The sequence below is a fragment of the Engystomops pustulosus genome, chromosome 11 (genome assembly GCF_040894005.1).
Source record: "Engystomops pustulosus chromosome 11, aEngPut4.maternal, whole genome shotgun sequence".
Classification (NCBI taxonomy): Eukaryota; Metazoa; Chordata; class Amphibia; order Anura; family Leptodactylidae; genus Engystomops; species Engystomops pustulosus.
This window is the reverse complement of record NC_092421.1, coordinates 83,218,836-83,234,045: the sequence shown is the minus strand read 5'-3', so window position 1 is coordinate 83,234,045 and position 15,210 is coordinate 83,218,836.

The following is a 15,210-nucleotide window of genomic DNA, read 5'->3' as shown; positions in this document are numbered from 1 at the left end:
CTACCATCACCATAGACAGGGGACATCCTCTACACCTAGAGGAGAGGAGGTTCTACCATCACCATAGACAGGGGGCATCCTCTACACCTAGAGGAGAGGCGATTCTACCATCACCATAGACAGGGGGCATCCTCTACACCTAGAGGAGAGGAGGTTCTACCATCACCATAGACAGGGGCATCCTCTACACCTAGAGGAAAGGAGGTTTTACCATCACCATAGACAAAGGTTCTTTACTGTAAGAGTAGTGAGACTATGGAACTCTCTGCCGCAGGAGGTTGTTATGGCGGACTCTATGTACATGTTCAAGAGAGGCCTGGATGACTTTCTGGAGAGAAAAAATATCACGGGTTATGGGGATAAAACATTTATTTAATTCTTAAAGGTTGGACTTGCTGGACTTGCGTCTCCTTCCAGCCTTATATACTATGATACTATGATAAGAGAAGAGGTGACCAAGTAGCTTTGAAAATAAAGGTATGTTGTCCTCTACCGGAACCTCTAGGATCTGCGGTGACACATGGCAGTAAGTGTTCTAATTCCCTACAGCGCCCCCAGAGGCAGAATTAGGAATCACACTGTACTTTTTATATGTGTGTAATGCATGAAAGGGCAGGTCCTCCTTTCAGAGACCGAGCGCCCAAACTACAACCAAAATCCACTTATTTACCATAGTGCCAACATGGCATTTCATGCTGTAACTTATTGCTACATTGTTCTTCAACATCATTCAATTGTATTGGCTCTCCTGAGGCCACCAATGCAGTTGAAAGAAGGAGGGCAAATTCAGACCGTCACTGAGGCTTCTCTCCAGGAGGAATGGTGGGTCCAGCACGATGACCTCCAAAGACAATGCAGTTCAGTCCACACCTTCTCACTTTTCCTGTAGTTTCAAACAGCCAATGAAGTGTCGCTTTAAAATAGTGCTAAGAGCATCATCTCTTAAGTTGCTTGGGACTGCAGGAAGATTTGGTGGATGTGGTCCTGTTTGGTGAAATTGGGGCAATGGCCAGAGTGCCCACAGGATGGGCTCCGAGTGCCACCTCTGGCACCCGTGCCATAGGTTCGCCATCACTGCCCTACACCATGGATGCCCAATACTGTCCTTTGAAGACAGGAAGAGATGTATGACGCCTTATACCCTCCATCCAATGAGCCGTAGAGGGGCTCCACTCTGCATCTGGTCCTTTCCCTTTAAGTTTATTCGTAGATTCTCCAGCATTTTTTATTTATACTCGTGATGAATGAGCGACGCTCGCGCTGTTGATGAAGTGATTTCTAAGGAGAACTAAAGGAAAAATATGAAACTCACAAAGTGAACATTTGTTGTATGCTCCGATATTGATTACTTTCAGATGAATTGCATCTTTCATAATATCCAGGACGTGCAGTCATTTAGAAAGACTCCATAGAAAGATGACCCCCAACGTGTATCCGGGATTCAGGATCCTGCGCCGACGCATTTCAGACAAATCACTGCGGATTGTTATCAGGAGACGGGGAAATTATTATTGTGATGAATTGTGAAATAAAATGTGGAAATGACTTTATAAAGTTGGTGCGAATCCCAATAAATCTGTAGTGTTGTCTCAGAGCAAAAGCAAACATAAGTAACCCCAAAATATGGCACAAAGATCGCCTGGTGCAACCCCAAAATATGGCACAAGGGTCGCCTGGTGCAACCCCAAAATATGGTACAATGGTTGCATGGTGCAACCCCAAAATATGGCACATGGGTCGCCTGGTGCAACCCCAAAATATGGCACAAGGGTCGCCTGGTTCAACCCCAAAATATGGCACAAGGGTCGTCTGGTGGGGGTCAGACTTGCACGACCGGCTGGACACTAGAAAGACGTGCTAACAGTAATGAAGCCCCTCCTGTGTGACAGCCCATTCTAAAACATTGGTGCCCATATGTACAGGATAGGAGTAGTAGTACTGTACTGTGCCCATATGTACAAGATAGGAGTAGTAGTACTGTGCTGTGCCCATATATACAGGATAGGAGTAGTAGTACTGTGCCCATATATACAGGATAGGAGTAGTAGTACTGTGCTGTTCCGTATTTATACAGGATAGGAGTAGTAGTACTGTGCTGTGTCCATATATACAGGATAAGAGTAGTAGTACTGTGCTGTGCTCATATATACAGGATAGGAGTAGGAGTACTGTGCTGTGTCCATATATACAGGATAAGAGTAGTAGTACTGTGCTGTGCTCATATATACAGGATAGGAGTAGTACTACTGTGCTGCACCTATATATACAGGATAGGAGTAGTAATAGTGTGCTGTCCCCATATATACAGGATAGGAGTAGTAGTACTGTGCTGTGCCCATATATACAGGATAGGAGTAGCAGTACTGTGCTGTCCCCATATATACAGGATAGGAGTAGTAGTACTATGCAGTGTCCATATATAAAGCATAGGAGTAGTAGCACTGTGCTGTGTCCATACATACAGGATAGGAGTAGTATTGCTGTGCTATGCCCATATATACAGGATAAGAGTAGTAGTGCTGTGCTGCACCTATATATACAGGATAGGAGTAGTAGTACTGTGCTGTGTCCATACATACAGGATAGGAGTAGTAGTACTGTGCTGTGTCCATATATACAGGATAGGAGTAGTAGTACTGTGCTGTGTCCATATATACAGGATAGGAGTAGTAGTACTGTGCTGTGTCCATATATACATGATAGGAGTAGTAGTACTGTGCTGTGTCCATGTATACAGGATAGGAGTGGTAGTACTGTGCTGTGCCCATATATACAGGATAGGAGTAGTAGTACTGTGCTGTGTCCATATATACAGGATAGGAGTAGTAGTACTGTGCTGTGCCCATATATACAGGATAGGAGTGGTAGTACTGTGCTGTGCCCATATATACAGGATAGGGGTAGTAGTACTGTGGCGTGACCATATATACATGATAGGAGTAGTAGTACAGGTGCTGCACCTATATATACAGGATAGGAGTAGTAGTATTGTGCTGTCCCCCAATTTACAGGATAGGAGTAGTAGTACTGTGCTGTGCCCATATATACAGGATAGGAGTAGTAGTACTGTGCAGTGTCCATATATACAGGATAGGAGTAGTAGTACTGTGCTGTGCGCATTATTTACAGGATAGGAGTAGTAGTACTGTGCTATGCCCATATATACAGGATAGGAGTAGTAGTACTGTGCTGTGCCCATATATACAGGATAGGAGTAGTAGTACTGTGCTGCACCTATATATACAGGATAGGAGTAGTAGTAGTGTGCTGTCCCGATATATACAGGATAGAACTAGTAGTATTGTGGTGTGCCCATATATACAGGATAGGAGTAGTAGTACTGTGCAGTGTCCATATATACAGGATAGGGGAAGTAGTACTGTGCCGTGACCATATATACAGGATAGGAGTAGTAGTACTGTTCTGTGCCCATATTTACAGGATAGGAGTAGTAGTACTGTGCTGTGCCCATATATACAGGATAGGAGTAGTAGTACTGTGCTGTGCCCATATATACAGGATAGGAGTAGTAGTTCTGTGCCCATATATACAGGATAGGAGTAGTAGTACTGTGCTGTGCCCATATATACAGGATAGGAATAGTAGTACTGTGCTGTGCCCATATATACAGGATAGGAGTAGTAGTACTGTGCTGTGCCCATATTTACAGGATAAGAGTAGTAGTGCTGTGCAGTGTCCATATATACAGGATAGGAGTAGTAGTTCTGTGCCCATATATACAGGATAGGAGTAGTAGTACTGTGCTGTGCCCATATATACAGGATAGGAGTAGTAGTACTGTGCAGTGTCCATATATACAGGATAGGGGAAGTAGTACTGTGCCGTGACCATATATACAGGATAGGAATAGTAGTACTGTGCTGTGCCCATATTTACAGGATAAGAGTAGTGGTACTGTGCTGTGCCCATATTTACAGGATAAGAGTAGTAGTGCTGTGCAGTGTCCATATATACAGGATAGGAGTAGTAGTTCTGTGCCCATATATACAGGATAGGAGTAGTAGTACTGTGCTGTGCCCATATATACAGGATAGGAGTAGTAGTACTGTGCAGTGTCCATATATACAGGATAGGGGAAGTAGTACTGTGCCGTGACCATATATACAGGATAGGAATAGTAGTACTGTGCTGTGCCCATATTTACAGGATAAGAGTAGTAGTACTGTGCTGTGCCCATATATACAGGATAGGAGTAGTAGTACTGTGCTGTGCCCATATATACAGGATAGGAGTAGTAGTTCTGTGCCCATATATACAGGATAGGAGTAGTAGTACTGTGCCCATATATACAGGATAGGAGTAGTAGTACTGTGCTGTGCCCATATATACAGGATAGGAGTAGTAGTTCTGTGCCCATATATACAGGATAGGAGTAGTAGTACTGTGCTGTGCCCATATATACAGGATAGGAATAGTAGTACAAATCTACACTAAAAAGAAAGTCATCCCCAAATAACAAAGTAGATCACTATAGAACTTGGAACCACCCCTTTAAGTAAAGCACCTTGGTCTTTGGTGCAAAGGTTTCATATTGGGGCACATTTACTAAGGGACCGCGAACCACATTTCCGTCGGGTTTCCATATTCCATTTTGTGCTGCCTTAGACAGGAGTTTTTGGCGCATGACTTTCATGCGACACAAATCGGGGGCGTGGGCGTCGGACAACCCAACTGATTCGGACTGAGCGCGGGATTTAAAATTAAAATTGTGTCGCTAGGCAATGCACTTACATACACCGGGAAGAAGAAGGTGAACTCCGGCGGACCTCAGCGGAGAAGCGACACATGCAGGATCTCGGGCGCACGATCTTGTTGAATCGCGGCAGACTTCATCCTCGTCGGACAATGTACCTCGGGGATCGCGCAGGGACCAGGTAAGAAAATGTGCCCCATTGAGTTCTGCTGTCCCTCTCCTGGTGGAAGAAACTTTTGTTTTATTTTTGGCCCCCACAAGATTTTCCAGAATTCCTGGGAAAACTGTTAAAGTCAGTAGATAGTAGTTTGGTCAGTAGATGGTAGTTTGGTCAGTAGATGGTGGTTTGGTCAGTATATGGTGGTTTGGTCAGTAGATGGTGGTTTGGTCAGTAGATGGTGGTTTGGTCAGTAGATGGTGGTTTGGTCAGTAGATGGTGGTTTGGTCAGTAGATGGTAGTTTGGTCAGTAGATGGTGGTTTGGTCAGTAGATGGTAGTTTGGTCAGTAGATGGTGGTTTTGGTCAGTAGATGGTGGTTTTGGTCAGTAGATGGTGGTTTTGGTCAGTAGATGGTAGTTTGGTCAGTAGATGGTGGTTTTGGTCAGTAGATGGTAGTTTGGTCAGTAGATGGTAGTTTGGTCAGTAGATGGTAGTTTGGTCAGTAGACGGTGTTTTGGTCATTAGATGGTAGTTTGGTCAGTAGATAGTAGTTTGGTCAGTAGATGGTAGTTTGGTCAGTAGATGGTGTTTTGGTCATTAGATGGTAGTTTGGTCAGTAGATGGTGGTTTGGTCAGTAGATGGTAGTTTGGTCAGTAGATGGTGGTTTTGGTCAGTAGATGGTGGTTTTGGTCAGTAGATGGTGGTTTTGGTCAGTAGATGGTAGTTTGGTCAGTAGATGGTGGTTTTGGTCAGTAGATGGTAGTTTGGTCAGTAGATGGTGGTTTGGTCAGTAGATGATTGGTTGGTCAGTAGATGGTGGTTTGGTCAGTAGATGTTGGTTTGGTCAGTAGATGGTAGTTTGGTCAGTAGATGTTGGTTTGGTCAGTAGATAATAGTTTGGCCAGTAGATGGTAGTTTGGTCAGTAGAACATGGTTTGGTCAGAAGATGTTGGTTTGGTCAGTAGATGGTAGTTTGGTCAGTAGATGGTGGTTTGGTCAGTAGATGTTGGTTTGGTCAGTAGATGGTAGTTTGTTCAGTAGATGTTGGTTTGGTCAGTAGATAATAGTTTGGTCAGTAGATGGTAGTTTAGTCAGTAGAACATGGTTTGGTCAGTAGATGTTGGTTTGGTCAGTAGATGGTGGTTTGGTCAGTAGATGGTAGTTTGGTCAGTAGATGGTGGTTTGGTCAGTAGATGGTGATTTGGTCAGTAGATGGTGGTTTGGTCAGTAGATGTTGGTTTGGTCAGTAGATGTTGGTTTGGTCAGTAGATGGTAGTTTGGTCAGTAGATGATTGTTTGGTTAGTAGATGGTAGTTTGGTCAGTAAATGGTGGTTTGGTCAGTAGATGGTGGTTTGGTCAATAGATGGCAGTTTGTTCAGTAGATGGTGGGTTGGTTAGTATATGGTGGTTTGGTCAAAAGATGGCAGTTTGTTCAGTAGATGGTAGTTTGGTCAGTAGATGGTGGTTTGGTCAGTAGATGGTAGTTTGGTCAGTAGATGGTAGTTTGGTCAGTAGATGGTAGTTTGGTCAGTAGACGGTGTTTTGGTCATTAGATGGTAGTTTGGTCAGTAGATGGTGGTTTGGTCAGTAGATGATTGGTTGGTCAGTAGATAATGGTTTGGTCAGTAGATGGTAATTTGGTCAGTAGACAGTGTTTTGGTCAGTAGATGGTAGTTTGGTCAGTAGATGGTAGTTCGGTCAGTGCACGGTGGTTTGGTCAGTAGATGGTGGTTTGGTCAGTAGATGGTATTTCGATCAGTAGATGATTGGTTGGTCAGTAGATGTTGGTTTGGTCAATAGATAATAGTTTGGTCAGTAGATGGTAGTTTGGTCAGTAGATGTTGGTTTGGTCAGTAGATAATAGTTTGGTCAGTAGATGGTAGTTTGGTCAGTAGATGGTGGTTTGGTCAGTAGATGGTGATTTGGTCAGTAGATGGTGGTTTGGTCAATAGATGGCAGTTTGTTCAGTAGATGGTGGGTTGGTTAGTATATGGTGGTTTGGTCAAAAGATGGCAGTTTGTTCAGTAGATGGTAGTTTGGTCAGTAGATGGTGGTTTGGTCAGTAGATGGTGGTTTGGTCAGTAGATGGTGGTTTGGTCAGTAGACGGTGTTTTGGTCATTAGATGGTAGTTTGGTCAGTAGATGGTGGTTTTGGTCAGTAGATGGTGGTTTGGTCAGTAGATGGTGGTTTGGTCAGTAGATGGTAGTTTGGTCAGTAGACGGTGTTTTGGTCAGTAGATGGTAGTTTGGTCAGTAGATGGTGGTTTGGTCAGTAGATGATTGGTTGGTCAGTAGATAATGGTTTGGTCAGTAGATGGTAATTTGGTCAGTAGACAGTGTTTTGGTCAGTAGATGGTAGTTTGGTCAGTAGATGGTAGTTCGGTCAGTGCACGGTGGTTTGGTCAGTAGATGGTGGTTTGGTCAGTAGATGGTATTTCGGTCATTAGATGATTGGTTGGTCAGTAGATGTTGGTTTGGTCAATAGATAATAGTTTGGTCAGTAGATGGTAGTTTGGTCAGTAGATGTTGGTTTGGTCAGTAGATAATAGTTTGGTCAGTAGATGGTAGTTTGGTCAGTAGATGGTGGTTTGGTCAGTAGATGGTGATTTGGTCAGTAGATGGTGGTTTGGTCAATAGATGGCAGTTTGTTCAGTAGATGGTGGGTTGGTTAGTATATGGTGGTTTGGTCAAAAGATGGCAGTTTGTTCAGTAGATGGTAGTTTGGTCAGTAGATGTTGGTTTGGTCAGTAGATAATAGTTTGGTCAGTAGATGGTAGTTTGGTCAGTAGATGGTGGTTTGGTCAGTAGATGGTGATTTGGTCAGTAGATGGTGGTTTTGGTCAGTAGATGGTGGTTTTGGTCAGTAGATGGTAGTTTGGTCAGTAGATGGTGGTTTTGGTCAGTAGATGGTAGTTTGGTCAGTAGATGGTGGTTTGGTCAGTAGATGATTGGTTGGTCAGTAGATGGTGGTTTGGTCAGTAGATGTTGGTTTGGTCAGTAGATGGTAGTTTGGTCAGTAGATGTTGGTTTGGTCAGTAGATAATAGTTTGGCCAGTAGATGGTAGTTTGGTCAGTAGAACATGGTTTGGTCAGAAGATGTTGGTTTGGTCAGTAGATGGTAGTTTGGTCAGTAGATGGTGGTTTGGTCAGTAGATGTTGGTTTGGTCAGTAGATGGTAGTTTGTTCAGTAGATGTTGGTTTGGTCAGTAGATAATAGTTTGGTCAGTAGATGGTAGTTTAGTCAGTAGAACATGGTTTGGTCAGTAGATGTTGGTTTGGTCAGTAGATGGTGGTTTGGTCAGTAGATGGTAGTTTGGTCAGTAGATGGTGGTTTGGTCAGTAGATGGTGATTTGGTCAGTAGATGGTGGTTTGGTCAGTAGATGTTGGTTTGGTCAGTAGATGTTGGTTTGGTCAGTAGATGGTAGTTTGGTCAGTAGATGATTGTTTGGTTAGTAGATGGTAGTTTGGTCAGTAAATGGTGGTTTGGTCAGTAGATGGTGGTTTGGTCAATAGATGGCAGTTTGTTCAGTAGATGGTGGGTTGGTTAGTATATGGTGGTTTGGTCAAAAGATGGCAGTTTGTTCAGTAGATGGTAGTTTGGTCAGTAGATGGTGGTTTGGTCAGTAGATGGTAGTTTGGTCAGTAGATGGTAGTTTGGTCAGTAGATGGTAGTTTGGTCAGTAGACGGTGTTTTGGTCATTAGATGGTAGTTTGGTCAGTAGATGGTGGTTTGGTCAGTAGATGATTGGTTGGTCAGTAGATAATGGTTTGGTCAGTAGATGGTAATTTGGTCAGTAGACAGTGTTTTGGTCAGTAGATGGTAGTTTGGTCAGTAGATGGTAGTTCGGTCAGTGCACGGTGGTTTGGTCAGTAGATGGTGGTTTGGTCAGTAGATGGTATTTCGATCAGTAGATGATTGGTTGGTCAGTAGATGTTGGTTTGGTCAATAGATAATAGTTTGGTCAGTAGATGGTAGTTTGGTCAGTAGATGTTGGTTTGGTCAGTAGATAATAGTTTGGTCAGTAGATGGTAGTTTGGTCAGTAGATGGTGGTTTGGTCAGTAGATGGTGATTTGGTCAGTAGATGGTGGTTTGGTCAATAGATGGCAGTTTGTTCAGTAGATGGTGGGTTGGTTAGTATATGGTGGTTTGGTCAAAAGATGGCAGTTTGTTCAGTAGATGGTAGTTTGGTCAGTAGATGGTGGTTTGGTCAGTAGATGGTGGTTTGGTCAGTAGATGGTGGTTTGGTCAGTAGACGGTGTTTTGGTCATTAGATGGTAGTTTGGTCAGTAGATGGTGGTTTTGGTCAGTAGATGGTGGTTTGGTCAGTAGATGGTGGTTTGGTCAGTAGATGGTAGTTTGGTCAGTAGACGGTGTTTTGGTCAGTAGATGGTAGTTTGGTCAGTAGATGGTGGTTTGGTCAGTAGATGATTGGTTGGTCAGTAGATAATGGTTTGGTCAGTAGATGGTAATTTGGTCAGTAGACAGTGTTTTGGTCAGTAGATGGTAGTTTGGTCAGTAGATGGTAGTTCGGTCAGTGCACGGTGGTTTGGTCAGTAGATGGTGGTTTGGTCAGTAGATGGTATTTCGGTCAGTAGATGATTGGTTGGTCAGTAGATGTTGGTTTGGTCAATAGATAATAGTTTGGTCAGTAGATGGTAGTTTGGTCAGTAGATGTTGGTTTGGTCAGTAGATAATAGTTTGGTCAGTAGATGGTAGTTTGGTCAGTAGATGGTGGTTTGGTCAGTAGATGGTGATTTGGTCAGTAGATGGTGGTTTGGTCAATAGATGGCAGTTTGTTCAGTAGATGGTGGGTTGGTTAGTATATGGTGGTTTGGTCAAAAGATGGCAGTTTGTTCAGTAGATGGTAGTTTGGTCAGTAGATGGTGGTTTGGTTAGTAGATCATGTTTTGGTCAGTAGATGGTAGTTTGGTCAGTAGATGGTGGTTTAGTCAGTAGAACATGGTTTGGTCAGTAGATGGTAGTTTGGTCAGTAGATGGTGGTTTGGTCAGTAGATGGTAGGTTGGTCAGTAGATGGTAGTTTTGTTAGTAGATGGTGGTTTGGTCAGTATTTGGTAGTTTGGTCAGTAGATGGTGGTTTGGTCAGTAGATGGTGGTTTGGTCAGTAGATTGCCAGTCACTCAGAGCAGAGGTGTGTTGCTGTGGAGCAGCTTAAAGAGGTTTTTCCCATGAAACTAGTTAGGCCCTATTCCCAATGTGATGAGAATCCCACAGATCACTAGAAGGAACGGTCCGATGTACCCCAATCGGACCTCTTGTCCCTCCCTGCGCATGTCCGTTCTGGTCTGTTCATCTCTATGGAGCTGACAGAGATTGCAGAGAGCCATCCTCAGCAATCTCCATAGAGATGAAAAGGGCAGTCCGGACAAGGGAGCAACGAGTGGTCAGATTGGGGTACATCGGACCCAACTGGACCCCTTGTTGTAGTGATCTGTGGGGGTCTCATCACTGATGATTGTGGATAGGACCTCACTTGTTTGTGGGAAAACCCCTTTAATGCACAGCAGTGGAGAGCTAAGAGCACAGCAGTGTGAGGAAACACCCCAAGTGCACTTGGGGAATCTACAGTCCGGGATGCATATTTCATATTATAAATGCATATTTCACAGTCCTGCTGCTACTAACAACCTAGAAGAGTCAGCCATGCCGGCACATCTCTGCTGTATTGCAGTCACAGCTGCTGACAGTTTCCCTACAGTATATAACAATAAAGCTTGTGTGTATAAGATATTGTAAGGAATGGATGTTTATTGGTGTGTTTTTTCATTTTTTAGGACAATCCTCTGCAATGATCTTGAAATGACGCAGCAGATGACCCCCAGCTCTGACAATGCAGACAATACCGCGGCGCTTTGAGCTTTTTCCTATTTTGTCGACCAACCACAGGCACCTTGGAGGCGAAATCTCTTACTTAGTGGAGCTGCGGTGTATGTTACCCCTGAGGACGGGCATTCAGTGCTAGATAATAAGTGCAGGCAACCTCCCGAAATCCCCTTCTCTCAGAGGGGAAATATCTGCACTGCCACTTAGCAACATATTGCATTTTATGATGAAGTGAAAGCTCTCGTCATACAACCCTCCTGTATCTTCATTATCTCCCATTGTACCGACAAATGGCTGCAACTAAGCAGTGCAGGGGGTGTGATGGGCGGACGTGACCCCTCGCCCCGTGTGCCTGCACTTATATATTCTATAACCCACCGTCCTATGGATTTACTGTTATGGCCGGAGAGATACAGAGGTTACAGAGTAACAATATGGGAAGTATCTATGGGAGGCCCAGAGCTCGCAGAAACAATGCTCCTTCCTTATCTCATACAGTAGCTCTGGTTTTGTTACATACAGTAAAGTTTTTTAACAACATTGTTTCTTATTTTTTTAATGAATACATATTGAAAGAAAACAAAAGCACCCCCCCATAAATGAGATTAGAACAGCGAGGACCACGGCAGTACAGCAGGACAAGACCCATGGACAAAAAAGAATTTACATTAAAAATTAGAAAAATAATTAAAATTAAGGTAAACATAAAATTTTCTTTTCAAATCTTTGTATGTAATAATAATAATAATAAGAATAATAATTCCTTTATTTATATAGCACCTACAGAATCTGCAGTACTGCACAGAGCTTGCCAGATGGAGCTCACAATCTAATCAACCTACCAGTATGTTTTGGAGTGTGGGAGGAAACCGGAGGACCTGGAGGAAACCCATGCAAATAAGAAGAGAGCATAAAAACTCTTTGCAGATGTTGACCGTGCTAACCACAGAGTCACCGTGCTGCAAGGCTGTAGTGCTAACCCTGGAGTCGCCATGCTGCAAGGCTGTAGTGCTAACCACGGAGGCACCGTGCTGTAAGCCTGTAGTGCTAATCACGGAGCCACCGTGCTACAAGGCTGTAGTGCTAACCACTCAGCCACCATGCTACAAGGCTGCAGTGCTAACCACTGAGCCACTGTGCTGCAAGGCTGTAGTGCTAACCACTGAGCCACCATGCTGCAAGGCTGTAGTGCTTACTACTGAGCCACCATGCTACAAGACTGTAATGTTATCCACTAAGCCACCATGCTGCAAGGCTGTAGTGATAACCACTGAGCCACCGTTCTGCAAGGCTGTAGTGCTAACCACTGAGCCACCATGCTACAAGGCTGTAGTGCTTACCACTGACCACTGTGCTGCAAGGCTGTAGTGCAGACCACTGGCATTGAAAATGAAATGAACAAAAAAAAATATGAAACATAATATTTTCTTAAAGGGCTTAGTTAGAAATTTCTATCTTCAGGGTAAAACATCAATAGTTGATTGATGGGGCTGAAATGCTCTTTGGTGCGGAGTCAGAAGTAGTTTTCTCTGTGGCCCTTTAAAGCCAGGTAAGCAGCTTCTAAACCCTGATCGATGGAGGGTGAAGATGGGTCAAAATTTTTTGTTCCTGGTCACTAAATTAAAATTTTATAAAACTTCTGTAAGCGAAAAGTTGCACAGAATGTGCTGAGAAATAATTTTGATTTGTGGTCACTTACCGTCCCAGGTTTTATTTTTCTGTCTGAAGGATGAGTTGTCCTTTATTTAGGAAGACTTTATTGGTAGATATTAGCAGAAATAAACAATGATGCAGAAGTTTTGTTAAGGGGATACACAGATCTTAAAGGGCTCAACATGGACTCCACATTAACAGAGCAGAAGATTACTCACCTGTCCCGGATCCCCCCGCTGCTGTGAGCAGACCCCCAGGGGGTTCCTTGCCGACCTCCTCTAGTTGGAGTCTCCTGACAAACAGCACGTGCTGGGAGATGCCCTGTCAGCCAATCACTGGCCAGGACAGGGATGGGCCTTATCAATGATTGGCCTGTGTGTCTGTGGTTGCCATAAGGTGGATTACATCATGGATCCCCTTTAAGTATTACACGGCTCTGTAATATCCCATTAAGGAACCAAACTGATCACAGTTATGGAATTCTTCATTCAATAATTTTATGCAGAAGATAGTGCTCCATTGTGCTCAATAGTGCTCCATAATGCTCTATAATGATCCACAGTGCTCCATAGTGCACCATAGTGCTCTATAGTGCTCTGTAGTGCTCAATAGTGCTCCATAATGCTCTATAATGATCCACAGTGCTCCATAGTGCTCTATAGTGCTCTGTAGTGCTCAATAGTGCTCCATAATGCTCTATAATGATCCACAGTGCTCCATAGTGCTCCTTAGTGCTCCATAGTGCTCCTTAGTGCTCCAAAGTTCTCCATAGTACTCTATAGTGCTCTATAGTGCTCCACAGTGCTCTATAGTGCTCCATACTTCTCCACAGTGCTCAATAGTGCTCCATAGTGCTCTATAGTGCTCCACAGGGCTCTGTGGTGCTCTATAGTGCTCTGTAGTGCTCCATAGTACTCTATAGTGCTCTGTAGTGCTCCATAGTACTCTATAGTGCTCTGTAGTGCTCCATAGTACTCTATAGTGCTCTGTAGTGCTCCATAGTACTCTATAGTGCTCTGTAGTGCTCCATAGTACTCTATAGTGCTCTAAAGGGCTCTGTAGTGCTCTATAGTGCTCTAAAGTGCTCCATAGCATTCCAAAGTGCTCCATAAGACTCCTATGGTGCTCTATAGTGCTCCCTAGTACTCCCATAGTGCTCTATTTAGATGCGGAACCAATGTCCCTATTCTTTGGATCAGTGGGGCTTGTAGAAGCTGTACCTGAACTACTGTATGACGTATACCTTGTCTTGTGTATAGGGGATACATTGGTTGGTTTGTTGAACAATTGAATTATTTATCACATTTCATAATTATCTTCCCAAAACTATTATAACAACACTCATCACTAATTACTGTATATACTTGAGTATAAGCCGAGACCCCTAATTTCAACACAAAAACTGGGAAAACCTATTGACTAGAGTATAAGCCGAGGGTGGGAAATGCATTGGTCACAGCCTCCAAGTATATAGCCTGCTGGACCCTGTAGCATACAGCCTGCCCCTGTAGTATGACGTCCCCCATAGGTCCTCTTCTGTCTCAGACTGTCTCAGACAGAAGAGGACCTACGGGTGACGTCAGAAAGGTGAGTTTTGACTTTATTTTTTTAGCTGACTCGAGTATAAGCCGAGTTTGGGTTTTTTGAGCACAAATTATGTGCTGAAAAACTAGGCTTATACTCGAGTATATATGGTAATATGGTATCCCCTCTAACAAGGTAGGACTTATTGATACATAAAAGCATTGCCTATATGCCTGGTAACATTGATATAACTTCCAGGACTCGCACATGTACATCATGAAGCCACTGAATCATTTATACACAAGTCTAATAAATAACCAATAGTCAGAGGCTTCATAGACCACCGGGATAATACACATGTTTCCAAGGAAAATGACCTGAGTGTCTGGGGGCTTCATAAAAGTCACCTACCATCATACATGAAAGGGGCATATTCTACTTTATATCATTAATTATTTGGGAATTATTCCCATCAGTCCCTGCACCATAAAGGAAATACACAAAATTCTACTACTTCTCTGAACCAACACTGGACACATCGAAAACTTTTAAAGGGGTTGTCCACAGAGTGTTACTAGGAGAGGCTGATCCTCATAGCAGATCCGTGGAGTCCCCCTTCCCCTTAAATTTTATACATATTTTATACAATGACACATTTGTGTATAAATGATGTACAACCAATTTACATCTCACTTCAAAGTTGATTTTCAGGATGATGCCACCACCCTAAGACGTGAAGGAAACAAAAACTTGAAGGTGTCACGCTGTTTGACAACCTACTGGTAGTGGTTCAGGAAGGGGAGAGGGAGAGAGGTACATGGAGTTTTAACAACCATGCTATGTGGAGAATTCTGTGTAAGGAATAAGCAAATAAGATTCCCAGAATAGGAAACTGAAAACTATGTCTCTACTACTAAAGAACAACTGGAAAGTATAAAAACATTTGCCTAACTGTGCACTAGGCTAAAATAAGCAATTCTCTGATATACTCTAATTAGCTATCTACAGCCATTTGCCTGCTAGCAGGGGTTTTACCTTGCCCTCCTTGCAGCTCTCCCAGTTTTGATTGGATAGGTTGCCATGGGAATCCGTATCTGTACTCTGAAGATGAGAGGAGGGTGGGTGGATCTTGTTTGGATGGAGCTGTTGGGTGCAGGAGAATATGAATCATCGCTATTGCTGGCAGCATGTAAAAAAACTTCAGGACCTTTAGTAATGGGACAAGCATGTGACTGATCACATGCTTCAGGTCATCCAATTACAAAAAGTCTCTGCATACTGGTCCCAGGAATGGTATGTAGCAGAGCTGGGTG